This window comes from Arvicanthis niloticus, chromosome 12 (assembly GCF_011762505.2).
Source record: "Arvicanthis niloticus isolate mArvNil1 chromosome 12, mArvNil1.pat.X, whole genome shotgun sequence".
Taxonomy (NCBI): Eukaryota; Metazoa; Chordata; class Mammalia; order Rodentia; family Muridae; genus Arvicanthis; species Arvicanthis niloticus.
Window position 1 is genome coordinate 30,493,278 of NC_047669.1, and position 15,572 is coordinate 30,508,849.

General features: G+C 41.4%; 1 protein-coding gene across 2 annotated transcripts in view; it reads left to right on the forward strand.

The window, feature by feature from the left end:
* Positions 1-9,709: 9,709 nt before the first annotated feature.
* The window catches only part of Spice1 (spindle and centriole associated protein 1), a 42,555-nt gene continuing 36,692 nt past the window's right edge, over positions 9,710-15,572 (forward strand). For both annotated transcript variants that reach the window (XR_004608014.2, XM_034515894.2), the window contains exon 1: positions 9,710-9,815. The gene's annotated coding sequence lies outside the window, so the exon portion shown is untranslated. The remainder of the gene's footprint in view (positions 9,816-15,572) is intronic.

Sequence of the window (15,572 nt, forward strand, 5' to 3'; positions counted from 1 at the left end):
GTCTCACAGGTCTTGCCTCAGCAAAACATCCTGTGAGTCTGGCTTAGCAAAACACCACATGAGTCTGCATCACATAATACAACCAGAAACTTCCACTGCACATAACAGCTGGTTCTTATGGCCAAATGGTTCATTCCCTTGGGGACATTCTGGCTATCCTTTTATGATCCAATATGTATAGGCTGAGATTTTTCAAAACCTACCTTAACTAGGGTTCTTTAATGCTTCAATCTCCCTTTTAGTCCACCGACCAAAGGTAGGGGAGAAAAAATGGTTAATAGGACAAGGGGGATGTAGACCTATTTAGAAGTAGTTCTCTGGGGGAGGGGATTCCAATCTTTGTTGTCAGGATATCATCAGTCCATCAAACACAAATCAATAGCAGAAGTCTAGTCCAATTGGCAAACACCAAATAAGAATCAGTTGCAGTGGCTCAATCCATAAGAAACCAGGAGGCTCCGTAGAATCAGCACAAGTTCAAGGAAGTGGCAAGAAGCAGCCGGAATACTGTTGGGAGCCGACTTGTAGCAGAAAGCGGCTATCAGCTTTGCAGCCATCTTGAGCCATATACCCTGACAGGAGACTTCGTTTTCAACAGCCTATAACAGCTGAGCACACTCTGATAGCTGTTTAGTGCCCCTAGCTGCAAGGCGCACATGGTATCCACACCTATAAGGCTCACGGCACACATGCTATCCATGCTATACACGACTGTAAGGCTTACGTCATATCCACACCTGCAAGGCACATGACAAAGTGTATAAATACCCCAGACTTCCCTTCAGAGAGAAGAGAGACAAGAAGATAGGCAAGAGGAGAGACGGAGAGACAATAAGAGAGACATGAAGAGAGCCAATAAATGAGAAACTAGACTTGATCACACACCCTGTCTTGTCTCCATTCTTTGAGTCTCTTGCTAGGCCCTGACCCTCGGACCAGAGCAACAAAACAGTCTGCGACATTTGGGCCCCAAAGAGTGGGGCAGAACGGTCTGCAACACAGTAACTCCCAAGCGTGGGTAAGAGTGGGCCACAACAGAATACCACAGGAAGTTCTTTGGTGCATTTGTCTCTATGAAATCACAACAAGTGAAGATCAGAGAAGACTGGTAAAGCTTTGCCAAGTGAACCAAAGTAAGAGTGTCATTCACTGTTGGGTTCTACTTATACTCTTTCTAAACACCGCACATGCTTTCAAATGTCTGCCTTAGCAAAACACCCTCTCATGTGTCTGCTTCAGTGATGCATCCTTTCATAAGACAGTGTGGAGAGTTTTTGGGGCTGCTTGACTGGAATCTGACATTGGCCAAGGACAAGGAAATGGGCTGGGATATGACATTGGGCCATGACAAGGAAGTAAGTTCAGCCAGGAATCTAATTTTAGGCTAAAACAGAGAAGTAAGTTCAGTCAGGAATCCAAGTCTTAGGCTAGAACAAAGAAGTAGGCCTCTGGCACGAACGTGACTGTGGGCTAGGACAGGGATAGAGGTTCCAATATTTTTGTCATTTTTATGAGCCCTTAGAAACAGTGATCATGAGTGATCACTGGACTTTGTTTATTGTCTTGCTTGTTCCTTGACTGTATCTATTGTATTTCTGGTTCCTCAACCTAGAACTGACCTAAATACTTGCATGTAATTAAAATGATTTCAAAGAAAAGTGGGAAAATATAAACCTGCCTCAGCCTTCAGCCTTAGGACTGGCTGGGGTCACGCTGCAATATTGTCTAATCATCTCTTTTGTTTTAATCCTCACTCCTGCGCTGGAAAACCTGTTGACTGACTGGGCTTGGTCAAGACAGCGTCCAGAAAAATGTCACATGACACAACTGAGTCTCCAAACAAACCAGAAAAATTCACATCAAGTATGCCTATGCATTTAGACACTTATCCCCTAATATTAGACTCTGCTGCATGCTGATTTAGCAAATCATTGCAGTGGAGTCATATACAAAAACCCAGCCCTTTCATTAAAAAGTTAAGTCCACTTTCCCACATTTCCTTAAAGGTGTTCTCTCTACATGATCATCAATCAAATAACTCTTGATCAATCAAGACTGCTCTTGTGCCTCATGGGAAGGACTCTAACAAGGAACTGCCATAAAGAAGTCTAGCAGTGAATCTCCAGAAATCATCATTGACTTCATGTTTCATGACCACAGTTGGCTTTGTCTTTTGTTAATGAAATACCTGAGATAACATGCAAATATTGTTGTTTATTTGCTCACTGTTTTAAAGGCTCCAGTTTGAGATCTGGAATATTCATCATTTTGGACCTTTGCTGGCCCTGGTAGATGGTAACAGTGGGAAGCATTCAGCAAAGTGTATGGCATACCTCGTGACTAGGAAGAAATAGGGGAAGAGATGTTGGTGAACATCCTCAATAAACATCAAGGCTCTGTTCTCACTGACCCAAGAACAACTTCTCTTTTGAGACAGGATCTCTCTGTGTAGTCCTGGCCCTAAAACTCACTAGGTAGACCAGGCCAGCCTGGTCTACACAGAGATCTGACTGATCTGTCTCCCAAATGCTGGGGTTGAAATTGTGGACCACCACGCCCAACCACACCCAACTCCAAGGACTTCTTACTGTGACTATCTACTTAAATTTCTACCACAGTCCTGTAGTACCATCCTGAAGATCAATCATTGAACACATGGACCTTTGGGTGACATTCAAATATAGCCTATCACAACCTCTAAAGGGAAAAAAATTCTACATTACTGGAGAGTTGCCCTAAGACTTCACCATGAACATTCTCAAGTAGCAGTCTAGTGTTGAAAATAGGCTAAGATCCTTCAAACAAGGAGCTATCTTGATGGACAGTTGCTATTCAAGTTGGTGGACAAAGACCCGGTCTACTACCTGTTTTGTTTGTAGCTAGCTTATTGGGGATCATTTTTATCATTTATTACAAGCCACTGGTTATTGTAATTAATGGTCTCCATTCACTTTTTTCCTGCTCCTTACTATAACTGTCAAGTTAAAGCATACTGTTCTAGCTCAGTTATCAGATTATCCCAAACAGTAAACTCACAGGCCTCTAGGATAAAAGCCAGTGGATTATTCCAGTTCTATCAAAATGAGATCTTTGGGATTTACAACCAAGGTCAGTTATACTTACACCTACATGGCCAGTTACAACACAGGCGTTTGTCTCTTTGCTAGTTACATTCTCCTAAAAGGGGGAAACAATTATTAAAATCTAATATCAGAACTCAGCTGTTGTAGAAATTTTTAATCTCGACTCGGGATTTCTACCCTGCCTTGATCATTTAATTCCTGAATAAAAGATACACACAACCTTTATATTTACAGTAAGCCTTAATCAACACTAGAGCTGGGTAGATATCTAACTTCTAAGTTATTTTATCCATAACCCTGAGTTACTACTTACTATGTTTCATCTGGGCTGCTCTTAACACCAATTGGCCAGCCTTCAGGGCCATGTTCTGTAACCCTTGGCGCCTTCTCTTCCTCCGCCACCACCTCATTCTTCTTATGGTGGTTTTTCTCCATCTCCAAGCCTGGGAAACCTAAACCCCACTTGTGTCTTTCTGCCCAGCTGTTGGCCGTTGGCATCTTTATTTACCAATCAGAAATAACTTGGGGGCAGGGTCACAGGTCTTCTTGCAGACTCCAGGTCTTGGAGCTATACTTAGCATTACAACAGACAAGACCAAACCATAACAAATGACTCTAAACCTGAATTCAACTGCACTTAAAGGGTTTATAGATCAAATATTTGCCACCTGCAGAAGACTAATAGAGATCTGTGTTTGTCAGACTTTTTTGTTGGCTTTAACATACATGAGAGAAACAATTAAAGTGAAGAAAAGATTTACTTAGCTTACTTTTAAGAGGTTGCAATGCAAACCAGGCTAGCTCTGAGACTTTGAGCCTGTAATGAGACAGAAAGTATTGGCAAGTACCTCACCAAGGTGGGCAGGAAGCTCGGAGGGATAAAGGAACAAGGGAGGTAGTGTATTTTTCCAGTGCATGCTGGCCATGATCTATTTTCTCCAATTGGATCCTATCTCCCAATAATGCCTCATTTTCTAATACAGTCCATTAAATATGTCTGAGTCCTCAGGATCCAGTCATGTCTTCAATAGTGCCCAAAGATGGAGACTACTCTTCCAATATACAAACCGTTGTGGAGAACACTTCTTACAAACTGCTGCAGGGAACACTTCTTATCCAAACCATAATTGTTTACCTTCGTCCTCCACCTCGTAGTACACAATGTATATATACCATCTCTAAGAGTCCCCATGACCTTAACAGTTCCTACACTGTTCAAAAGTATCCTAAACATGATCCCCTTTAAAATCAGAAAGAAAACATACACTTCCATTTTATGATGGCACAGAATGACCATTACTATTCCAAATGCAGGCATGGAAAGGAGAGATGGGAGCCATTGAGATTCAACCCCAGCAGGCAAAATCATTAAATCATGTCTGCTATCTGTAGCATGTAAGAACATGATTGGCAGCTTAAAATACACCTGTGTAACTGCTCTTGCCCATCATATCATGACGAGAACACACTGGGAAGTTTATGTTTTGTAATACAGTTGACTATGGGCAAGACTAGAGAATCGTCTAATGGTGAAAATGTCTGCTTCTAGTCTTCCCCAACTTGGCCAAGCTCTTCCAAGCAAGAGAATAAAGCAAAAGAAGCAGCTGACACACTGAATGTTCAGATGCTTAACAGGTAGTCCATAGATGATAATAGAATTGGCCACAACTGATAGTTTCCATCCCAGAACTGACCAGAGATTCATATAACTTATATTTTAGTTTAAATCTTCATATTTTAAAAATCAGGTTATATTAAGAATGTTTATTCTTACATTGATAATTAAGATGATCTTCCTAGTATAAGAATAAAACAACAGAGTAAAATCATACATAGACAGAGTGGTGGAAATAATTGAAGACTTCTCAGTTGACCTCATTGATTCAGAGATTGATGTAGCAAGCGATCCAGCCACTGTCACTTGTGTTTGGTACAGACTGGAAGCTTGGCAGCTGTAACTTGGTAAAGCACTTGTCTAGCAGAAGTAAGACACTGAGTTTGATTTTCACAACAACAATAAAAAAAATCACAGAAAATGTTTTTAAAGTAAAGAAAGAAAAACCAGGGAGCAGAAAAGGTTTATGGTGAAATAAAGACAAGGCTTTGGGGATTCTCTGGTTAGATGTTGGCACTGGGAAGGTGAAGAGAGCAGGGTGTCTTACGGTTTGGGAGCATATTAGAATGAGCCAAAAAAAAAAAAAAAAAAAAAAAAAGACAAATAAATAGCTTTCCTGAAATACAAATGACATACATCAATTTCCACAAGTTTAAAGCATACTATGTAATGTTTTTAAACATAACATGTTTTACACACACACACACACACACACACACACACACACACACCTGTGAACCCACCATAACAGGATCATCTCTATCCTTTCCCAAAGCTTCCTTCTTCCTCCATATTAATATCTTTTTATCTCTAGCTGGCTCTGTCCAACTCCCAAGTGACCACTCACCTACCGCCACTCTTCATTGGCTTTCATTTCCTCCAAGTTTTATATAAATGGGACCATAGAGTATATGTTATTTATTTGGTTTCTTTCATTCAGCACAGTAGCTATGAGATACATCAAGGCTATTACAGCAATTTTTTGTTATTATTTCTTACTGAGCAGTGTTTCCTTGTGTAGATATTTAACAATGTGTTTTCCCATTTATCTGTTGATGAGTATTTATCTGGGATAATAGCCTTTGGCTATTACAAACAAAGCTGCTGCAGGCTTCCATGTATAAGTCTTTGTAGGACTATATGTTTTCCTTCCTCTTTGATAAAGATTCAGAATTGGAATAACTGGGTCACACAGTGGGCTCCAGACACCTTGAGATATCTTTATACATATTAAAATATAACTCCATAGTTGAAACATACTTTGGAAAGGTTTGTATTAGTCTTTGGGCTTTTTTTATTAACAGAAAGTGTGGAAAAAATTCAACTTTACTGACGTCAAATTTATCTTATACTTATGGATGATGTTTGCCCAATGCACAGTTTCTTCAGTGCTTTCTGTTTCATAGTTTTACATTTGGTTTTACAGTAAGTTGTGGTGTGTTGTACGTGCACACACGTGAAGGTTAGAGGTCAATGTCAAGCAAATTAATCCATAATTTTTTGGTTGCAATCCACATTACTTTTTTGGTACAGTATCTCTCACTGGACCTAGAGCTCAATTCAACCAGTCTGGCTAGCTGATGAACTCCGGGAATCCACATGTCTTTACCTCCCAACACTAGGATTATGTTCTAGTTTCTTTTGCCTTTACTTTGATAAAACATCCTGCTCAAAAGTAACACAGAGGAGGGAAAGGTTCACTTGGCTTAAAATTCCAGATTACAGCTCACCATTAGGGAACTCAGGGCAAGAACTTGAAGGCTGACATATTTGCTATTCCACACAGTATAATATCAGACCTTGGAACTCACTTTTCCAGCCAAAGGGCACAGCAGGAACACTTGAGAATACTGCTTGCAGACTGGCTTGTCCTAATGTATCCCCACCCCCCTTTTTTTAAATACAATTTAGGGATGAACTGCCTGCCTGCCTAAGGATGGTGCTGCCCAGAGCACCATCAATAATCAATAATCAAGGTAATTCCCCATAGATGGTCAGCAGGCTAATCTGATATATGTAGTTCCTAAATTGAGGCTCTCTTCTCAAGTCATGAGAAGTTGGTATTAAAAATTAACCTGCACAGGTTACAAGTGCACATCACCCTGCCTGGCTTGGGGAGAGTTCTCGGGTCTTCCTTTTTCTGCAGCAGATACTTTTCAGGCTGAGCTATATCTCCAGTCCTATAATCCTTCTTCATTTAACTTCTTGAATGCAATAAGTATAATGTTTAGATCCAGTATTTTGTATATGGAGATATAACTATTCCAGCAAGATTCAGTTTTAACAGCTACCATTTCTCTCCACTGAATTACCTTTATGAAACAATAATTTTCTACCCTTGTATGAGCTTATTTTGAGTTTTGTTTTACTTCATTGATGACTATCCATATCATGACATTATGATTACTATAATCTTTATAATAAATTTTAAAATCAGGCATTTTTAGAAATCAAATTTGTTCTTTTGGTTTGGACTATTGTAGGTCCTGTATTTTCACAAGAATTTCAGAATCAGTTCATTAATTATTTTTCTAAAGAAAATGTACAAAATATATAAAATCAAACTAGACAAATTTTCTATCTATCTATCTATCTATCTATCTATCTATCTATCTATCTATCTATCTTCATATTGGTTGTGGGCCTGTGTCTGCTCCACCACTGGGCATGGCTGCTTTGGGAGGTGGAACACAGGGAGTTTGACTGTGCTTATCCCACATGGCTGCTGGGTGTGGGCTGGGCATAGGGAAGCACAAGAGGCTCGATTAGATCATGGGGTTCTTAGGCTCTTGGACATCCAGGTGCTGCTGGATGTTGCAGAAGAGCAGAGGACAGACTCAGGGCCTTTGGGCTGGGGACAGCATCTAGCCTGGGACTGGGCCTGGGGGTGGCAGGGAAGGGGAGGTCCCACTAGTACCAGTAGTTGGAGGCAGGCTTGGAGGCAATTGTGGCTGGCAGCACAGAGAGACCTTCTATGGGAGATTAGGCTGTGGCTCTGGAGGCGAAGACCTTCCTCATGGCTCCCCATGGTTGATCTTGCTGAAAAGAGCTAGTCCACAGTTCTAAAAAGTTTATTGTCATGGCAAAAAATGGATGCATAAAACCATACCCCACTTCTCAGAGTGGGCCTGAGATTAAATACCTTTTTGCAGGGAGGAATGTCTGGGAAGGAGTGCTTACTGGCTAGGCCCTCAGGGCCTCTAGGTACCTCATTAGCATGGAGAACTCCATCTTGAGCCTATGTGACCACAGGTCACGTTTCTTTTATGTGAGAAACATCACAGTGTTCCAAGTCAGGAGTCTGGCAGGGAGCTATGAAATGAGAAGCAAGTCCATAGACTGGCATGAAGTAGAGGAGATAAATAAAGTATACTACTGTCACCTAGGGGAGTGAGAGAATTAACGGAGCAGGGACCTGTAACAAGATGCTCAATCAACTGTAGGGGCTTACCAAAAGTTGGGGAGCATGAATCAGCACAGGTGAAAGAATTAAAAATTTTTAAACCTTCCACAGATAGAGTCAAGAGTACAGATCAGCTCGTTCTACGCTCTGGGTCCTAGAAAACTAGCTATCCACAAGACAAAGTAGATAAACTAGGAGTTCAGAGCTGGGAGTTCAGGACAGCTTGACCAAGCGCTATGGGTACCAGGAACTAAAAAGTGACCATAAGATAGATTGAATAGGGTTTGAGCTGGGAGTTCAAGTTAGCTTTCCTGTGTACCCTGGATACCAGGAACTTGGCTGATTATGTATAGGCTCTTAGAGAATAGCCTATTCCTTGTACCCTGTCACAAACTGAATAATGGGCTGGGACTTTCCACAGGTGCTCTCCAATAGCCCTCCCTTACTTCCCCTGGCTTGTGGTCCCCCTACTCCCCCAGTTGTGGTTTTGGGCTTTAAATTCTGTCTCCAAAGCCCCGGGGTCAAACCCCACTGCCCCTGCGTGGGTCATGGGTCTTGACTTCAGTATACTGATTAAAATATGCCTCTTGCTGAATTCCCAAGGCTTGGGTGAGGTCCTCCATTCGTGGGGGCCTTACACAGGCATTTGCCTTAAAGGTGCAGCTGAGGCAGTGCAAGCACTTAGGAGAGCCAGTGCTGGTAACTTGCCAAGTGACTACAGCAAGTTGGAGAGGAAAGGGTGATTATGATTATGTAGACGAACATGTCCATATTAGATCAGAGTGGAAACTCTCAGAAGGCTGGTTCTTGCACCTGGTTGACACTGCATATACACATATTGATCCATGTGTAGCTTTTTTCTAACAATTGAAGGTCAGGGATTTCAAAGGAAGTTACCAAGGGTAAGAAGTTCAATTACAGTCCTTAACATGATCTGTGAAGTTATGCATATCCTGTCTCCAGTCCACCAAGCATAATCACCAAGTTCTCTCAACTTCTACTCCTCCTTTGCAATTTGCCGTACATCCTTGCACAGGCAATTTCCCACTGTAGAAATGCTTTTTCCTTTTTAAATAACCCACTTCAACTTGCATTTCAGCTTTCCTGAGATATTGAAATATTCCTTGTAAGGACACTATCTAATTTGTACAGTTCCTTCTTAGCATTAGCCATTGTTTTCTCCGTACACATTTCTGTCATCAGTAGCTTGCTGCTATGGGGCTGTAAACTTCCTGAGGGCAGGATCTGGTTTTAGTTCCCAGTGAACCTAGCGTGTGGCTCACTGGTAGGTTACAAGAAATATTGTTAAGTAAATGAACAAAAGTTAAGGCAAGTAAATGCGGTAGAGCAACGTTTCTTGTGGAGACTTCTCGAGGCTTATGACGGGCGCGTCATTCAACTTTTTGGGTGAGAACGTGGAGCGCTCTCCGGAAAAAAACTAAAACAAGCAAGCAAGCAAACAAACAAACAAAAAGACAAACAAACAAACAAAAAACCAAAGAGAAAACGTAATCCTGCCCCTGGCACCATCTCTGGAACAGCTCTGGAACATCTCTGAGGAGCTCGCCGGATATACGCAAAGGCGTGGGGGCGGAGCTCTGGTAACCCGGGCAACGTCCCGGAAGCTGCTTTTCGCGTCCCCCTGTGGCGGGCTCTGTGGTTCTGAAGGCTGAAATTTTAGTCGGGGCGGAGGCTGCAGTCGGCCAGCGGCAAGGCAGGTTGGGTGAAGCGGGGCAGGTCTGACGTCCGTGCTTGGGGCTGGGAGAAGCGACCGGCGTCTCCGCCTCGGTTCCGGCGCCCGAGTGGGCGTCCTCACCCCAGGGCCGGCCGCTCGCCTCGAAGAGCCCGAAAGTGCGGTTCCGGGTAGCGCCTGGTGCTCCCGCTGGATGTCGGGCCCCGCGCACGCGCGCCGCGTTCCCGCACCCGGCTGGCGGGAGAAATCCCGAGGCTGTTGGGTGTTCCAGATGTTTATTGTCCAGCTAGGGAGTGGCAGAGTATTCAGGGTGTTGGGACAGGGCGGTCCTGTTAAGTTGAGCGGTTAGGACAAGGTTTCTGAGGAAGGGCTGCTTGAGAGTTTGGGGCAGGCTTGACCTTGGGAGTCAGAAGTATGAAATTGCTCCAGATGGTGCAAGGCACTGCTTGTGAATGTCGGAGCTCAATCTTAGGATGTGTGGGAGGGGAAACCGGGAAGAAAATGCAGTCGGGCTGCACGAAGAGACGCTCTTGAAGTTGAATTTTTCTCTACAGTGGGCTCCATTAAAATCTTACGAGGAAGTAAAACGTTGAGATCTGTATCCCTGTAGCTGGGTGAGATTGATGGCAGGGACAGTGTTCTTGTTGTCCTCAGTTTTCATACTAGTTAAGGTAAATCTGATAGATTTCACCATCCCTCCTTAAAAGCCTGCAAGGGCTTCCTTTGGTCTTTTGTATAGCACTCAAATTGCTGTGGCCCTCAGTTTGCTTTCTAGACTGTTACTATTCAGACTGAAAACAAATTCTTTAAATGCTCTTCCCTCCCTTGCGTAGATCGTTTTCTTTCTGTTTTTCTCTTACTTACTTTCTATTTTCGCCCCGACTTTGTGGATGGAGTTAAGGAGAGGAGGCAGCTTTTCTTCATGTGTGTTGAAGATTAGTTACTTCCTCGACACACAATATTGACTTTCAGGCTTGCCTTTCGTAACAAGTCGTTTAGTTATGGTCCTTTGAGAAAACTACCCGAGAGGGCACAGGCTACTTACTTCTCTCTTGTGTTTTTTTGGTGCCTGGCTCTCAGCAAGTACTTTCAAAGTTATTTGATACGTGGTGTGGATGAATGAATGGAAAAGAAACCTTACAGGAAAGTTAATCACAGGCTGTCCAGAATTGTTCCTAGTAGAAATGGAGAAGAGTGGACAGATGGGCGCGATATTTCAAGGAAGAAATTATAGATTGTGTTATGTAGCGAACAAGGAGACTACTAGGAACCAGAGGTGATACTTAAGCTTTAAGCAGGAGCAACAAGAAGGATGTCAGTTCTCTTAGTTACTGAGTCAAACAGGTATCTAGATCCAGAGGATGGGGAGGGAAGTGCATAACGAGCTGCATCTTACTATATTCTGAGGTATTTGGAAGGTGCAGTGAATTCACTGAAAAGAACGCTTGATGTTTTAAGGACAGTTAGGAAACATTAACTGTTTGATTATGGTCGATTGGTTGTTGGTTATGTATCTGCATGCCCCGTATATGTATATCTTGGCTCAGAAGTTTCGGCAGGATCACTGAGGGGGCCGCTGGACCTCTTAGTGGTCTAGAAAGCAGGCTCACCGAAAGTTGGCACATGGTTAGATTCATTTGCATTTTTACTGCCACTGCTCATCCAGTGCTGGGATGTAGTAGGGTTCCCCAGTATTGGGTGAAGGGATATGTTTAAGAAGAACATAGGACAGGGATAGACCTAGGTGAGGGTCCTTGGTTAACTTTTACATGAGAAGAGTCCAGTGTAGTCTGAAGAATAGATGAAATAGCAGGAAAAAGGGTGTTGTGGAAGCCACGGAAGAGGCCTGTGAGTGCGTGTATGGATCAGGAAGGAGTCCGAGAAATAAGAATGGGTTTGTACTCTTAGCATTAGGAAGCAATTAATATTCCTCATTTTCTCCACACAGGCCCCACTTCTGCAGGGCACAGTGATACTATTTACTGTCCTTAAAATACCTCTAGTCTCTGTTATGACTCAGAAGCAGTGCTCATTCCCTAAGTTCCTGACAACTGCCTTTTAGAGGGAAACAGGCACATGGACCTTTGACCCCTGTTTTTAGCTACTCATAAGTTTTTCTATGCTTCAGATTTAGAACTATTTCCAGGGTTCAGGCTGGTAGAGTTTTAACTTATGAAAAAAAAGTAATATTTTAAATATAATTTGAAAACAACCCTCCCTTCCTTTTAAAGAGTTGCATGGTTTTAACAACAGAGTCGATCCATTGTTTGTGGTTTCCTAGCATGTACTTTACAGCCAGTGGGACCCGAGTGTCAGTTCCTTCCTCTCCTCACTATCTGTGTCACTGTGAGCAGTGTGATTATGTTCTCTAGGCCTTATTTAACTCATGAGAAAATTAATAACTGTCACTGGTGTCATCAACACTTAAATAGGACTTGGTATGTGTCACCCAGGGGTTCCAAGCAGATTACATATTTAATTAGTTTCATTTTAGAGTTAGCGACAACAAAGCTCAAGAGTGAATATAGAGTTCGATTCCAGGCTGTATTAGCCACTATACCATGCTGTCTCTCAAGACCGTGTATGTCTCACAGAGTTGTGGGATTAGTGCTTTTCATTAACGATGCATATAGATTAACATCAGGTAGTTTATGCATGCAGTTCTTGTATTTTGCTTTTTTTACATTTGACTTTTTCTTGCAAGTACATATGTTGTGTGTGTGTGTGTCTGTGTGTGTCTGTGTGTGTAGGTCAGTGGTTGCTATTGGCTGTCTTGGTTCTCTATTTTATATATTGCAATAGGGTGTCTCCCTTGAATCTAGAACTTGCTGATTTGGCTCATGTAGTTAACCAGTTTGGGCGTTGCCTATCTCTCCTCCTGAGCCCTGAGGTTACAGGGCTGCCCTGCCCTCCCGGTTCTCATAATTAATATACTCAAACTTCATACACAGTGTAGCATATGTCAGTACTTTATACCTTATTGCAAAATAACATCCCAATTGCATAGATATAGCCCATATACTTATATAGTCATCAATTAATGGGCATTTTGGGATGTTTGCAGTTTTGTCCATTAACTATAATATTGTTGTGGACATTCACTTACAAGGTTTTCTATGGACTAATATTTTTAATTCTCTTGAATGTGTATGTAGGGGAATTGCTGGGTCACATGGTAATGGTGTTTAAATTTTTGAGTAACTTTCCATTGGACTTCCAAAGTGTAAATTTATATTCTAATCAACAAATTTATGAAAATTCCAGTCTCTCCATATTCTTGTCAATACTTGTATTTTTTTTTATTAAAGTCACCCTTGAGTGGTTTTGACTGTCATTTAATTATGTTGCTCATTTTTTAAAAAGGTCTATCTTATATTGCATGAATGTTTTGCCTGTATGTATGTATGTATGTGCACCACAGGCTGCCTGGTGCCTTTGGTGGATAGAAGAGGTTGTCAGATCCCCTGGAACTGGTGTTACAGATGATTGTGAACCATCTGTATGTGGAAGGGATTGAACTCAGGTTCTCAGGAAGAACAACAAGGTTTCTTAACCACTGAGCCATCTCACCAGCCCCCCCCACCCCCCCCATTGACAATCTCTTTTTTTAAATGTGCTTATTTACCATCTGCAGTATCTTACTTGGAGATACCTACTCAAGACCTGTGCCCACTTAAATTTGGTTGTTTGAATAGTTCAGTTATGAGGATATATATATATATATATTTTTTTTTTCCTAGATACATGGTAAATGATTTGCAGGTAACTTTTGCTACTGCATTAGGTATCTCTTCACTTTTTTGATTGTACCTTTGAGTATAATATTTAAAAATTTTGATGAACCAAACTATCGTCCCCACATCACGGTTTCTTGTGCTTTAGGTTCTATTCTCCAGCCTGACCTAAGGTCCACAGCTATTTACACTCATGTTTTCTTCAATAGTCCTACAGTTCTAGTTCTAACATTTTAATATATGACTTAATGTTCAGCTAATTTTTGTACCTGTATGAGGTAGGAATCTGAATTGTTCAAAGGAATATTGAAAACAGTACTCTTTGAATTGAGTTGCTTTGGCACCTTGTTGGAATATAACTGTCTTTAAATACAATGGTTCATTTTGACTTTTGCCTGTCACGTGTCCAGTTAAATGTTGGTTATTTTCTACTACAAATGAACTTCACAGTTGGTTAAGTCTTTGCCCCTTAATTACTTCATCTGTAAAATGAGTCAAAGTAGTAACTACTTCATGAAGCTCTTATATTAAAAAAACCTAATAGGTGCAAAGAGCTTAGAACAGTCTGCATATAGTAAGTACCCAGACTGTCTTATACAGCGGTTCTGGTATCACCATTGTAAGACTTAATTGTTGGTGACAGATGGTACTGAGAATATTGTGTTCATATGCAGAATTGAAACCATATCCCTTTCCTCACTCTGTAAAACTTCTATTCAGAACTGATCAGTAACCTTACTGAAAGGTGATGTGAACCTCCTAGAGGAAACCAGGAGAACTTGTCAAGATACAGGTACAGGCAAAGACTTTCTGTTTGAGTCCTGCGAATTGTTCTGTGGTCCTCATACGTACACTGTGCATGTGCTCCTTCTTCACCCCCAGAGATAAGCAGATACATGTAATAAAAGAATTGACGATGGTGTTAGGCCCTTTTAAAAAGCTGGACACTTGGAACTCAAAGAGTGAATATGGGTAAAATATTTCCCTGTTGTATTTTAGTTATTTGACAGGGCATTGATAACCAGAATATAGAACTTAAAAAAAAAAAAAAAAAAAAAAAAAAAAAAAAAAACCTAAACACCAAAAGAAGGCATCAACTAATTAGTGGGCAAATGAACCAAACAGGTTTCAAAACAAGTACAAATGACCAATAAATACACGAGAAAAATGTTCAGGAGCCGGACAGATGGCTCAGTACTATTCTTCTGGAGGTCTGACTGAGTTTGGTTCCCAGCACCTATGTTGGGTGGTTCATGATCACCCATAACTCTGGCTTTAAGAGTTCTGACATCCTCTTCTGACCTCTGTGGGCACACAGAGAAATAGTTCTTTAAAAAAAAAAAAATGTTGGGTATCTTCAGCCATCAGTGAAATGCAAATCAAAGCCACATTGAGAGTCCACCTCACCAGAATGACTGTTGCCAAGAAAACAACAAATACTAGGATATTGGGAGCTGAAGAGGAGCCCCTGTATGTTGCTGTTGGGAATGTAATTAGTACAACCAGTATAGAGGTTCTTCAAAACGAAAAACATGGAAAGAACCACCTTATGATTGTGCTTGTACCACTTCTGAGTATATACCCAAAAAAGTCTAAGGCTACCATGCACACTTGTGCATATATTATGACACTGTTCTCAATAGTCAAGCTATGAATGCAGCCTAGATGTCCATCAACAGATAAGTGGATGAAGGAAATGTGATGTATATAGGGAGTATTTATTCAGCCACAAAAAGAATGAAATCTTATGTGCAAGAAAATAGAACTAGAAGCTATGTTAAGTGCGAATAAACTAGACTTAGAAGTATTACTTGTTTTCTCTAGAGTTTAGAAAAAGATGTGAAAGTAGGAGGGAGATACTTGATTGTGAAGAGGAAGGGGACCAGTTGGAGGAAGAGGAGAGAGGACAGTTGATGTGATAGAATCAAAGTATGCATATACATGTATGAAAATATGAAACTCATATGTTAATAAAACTTGAAATAAAAATAGGTAAACCAAGCCATGGGAAGCCAAGTCTTAATTGTTGGTCTGGCATGGAGAT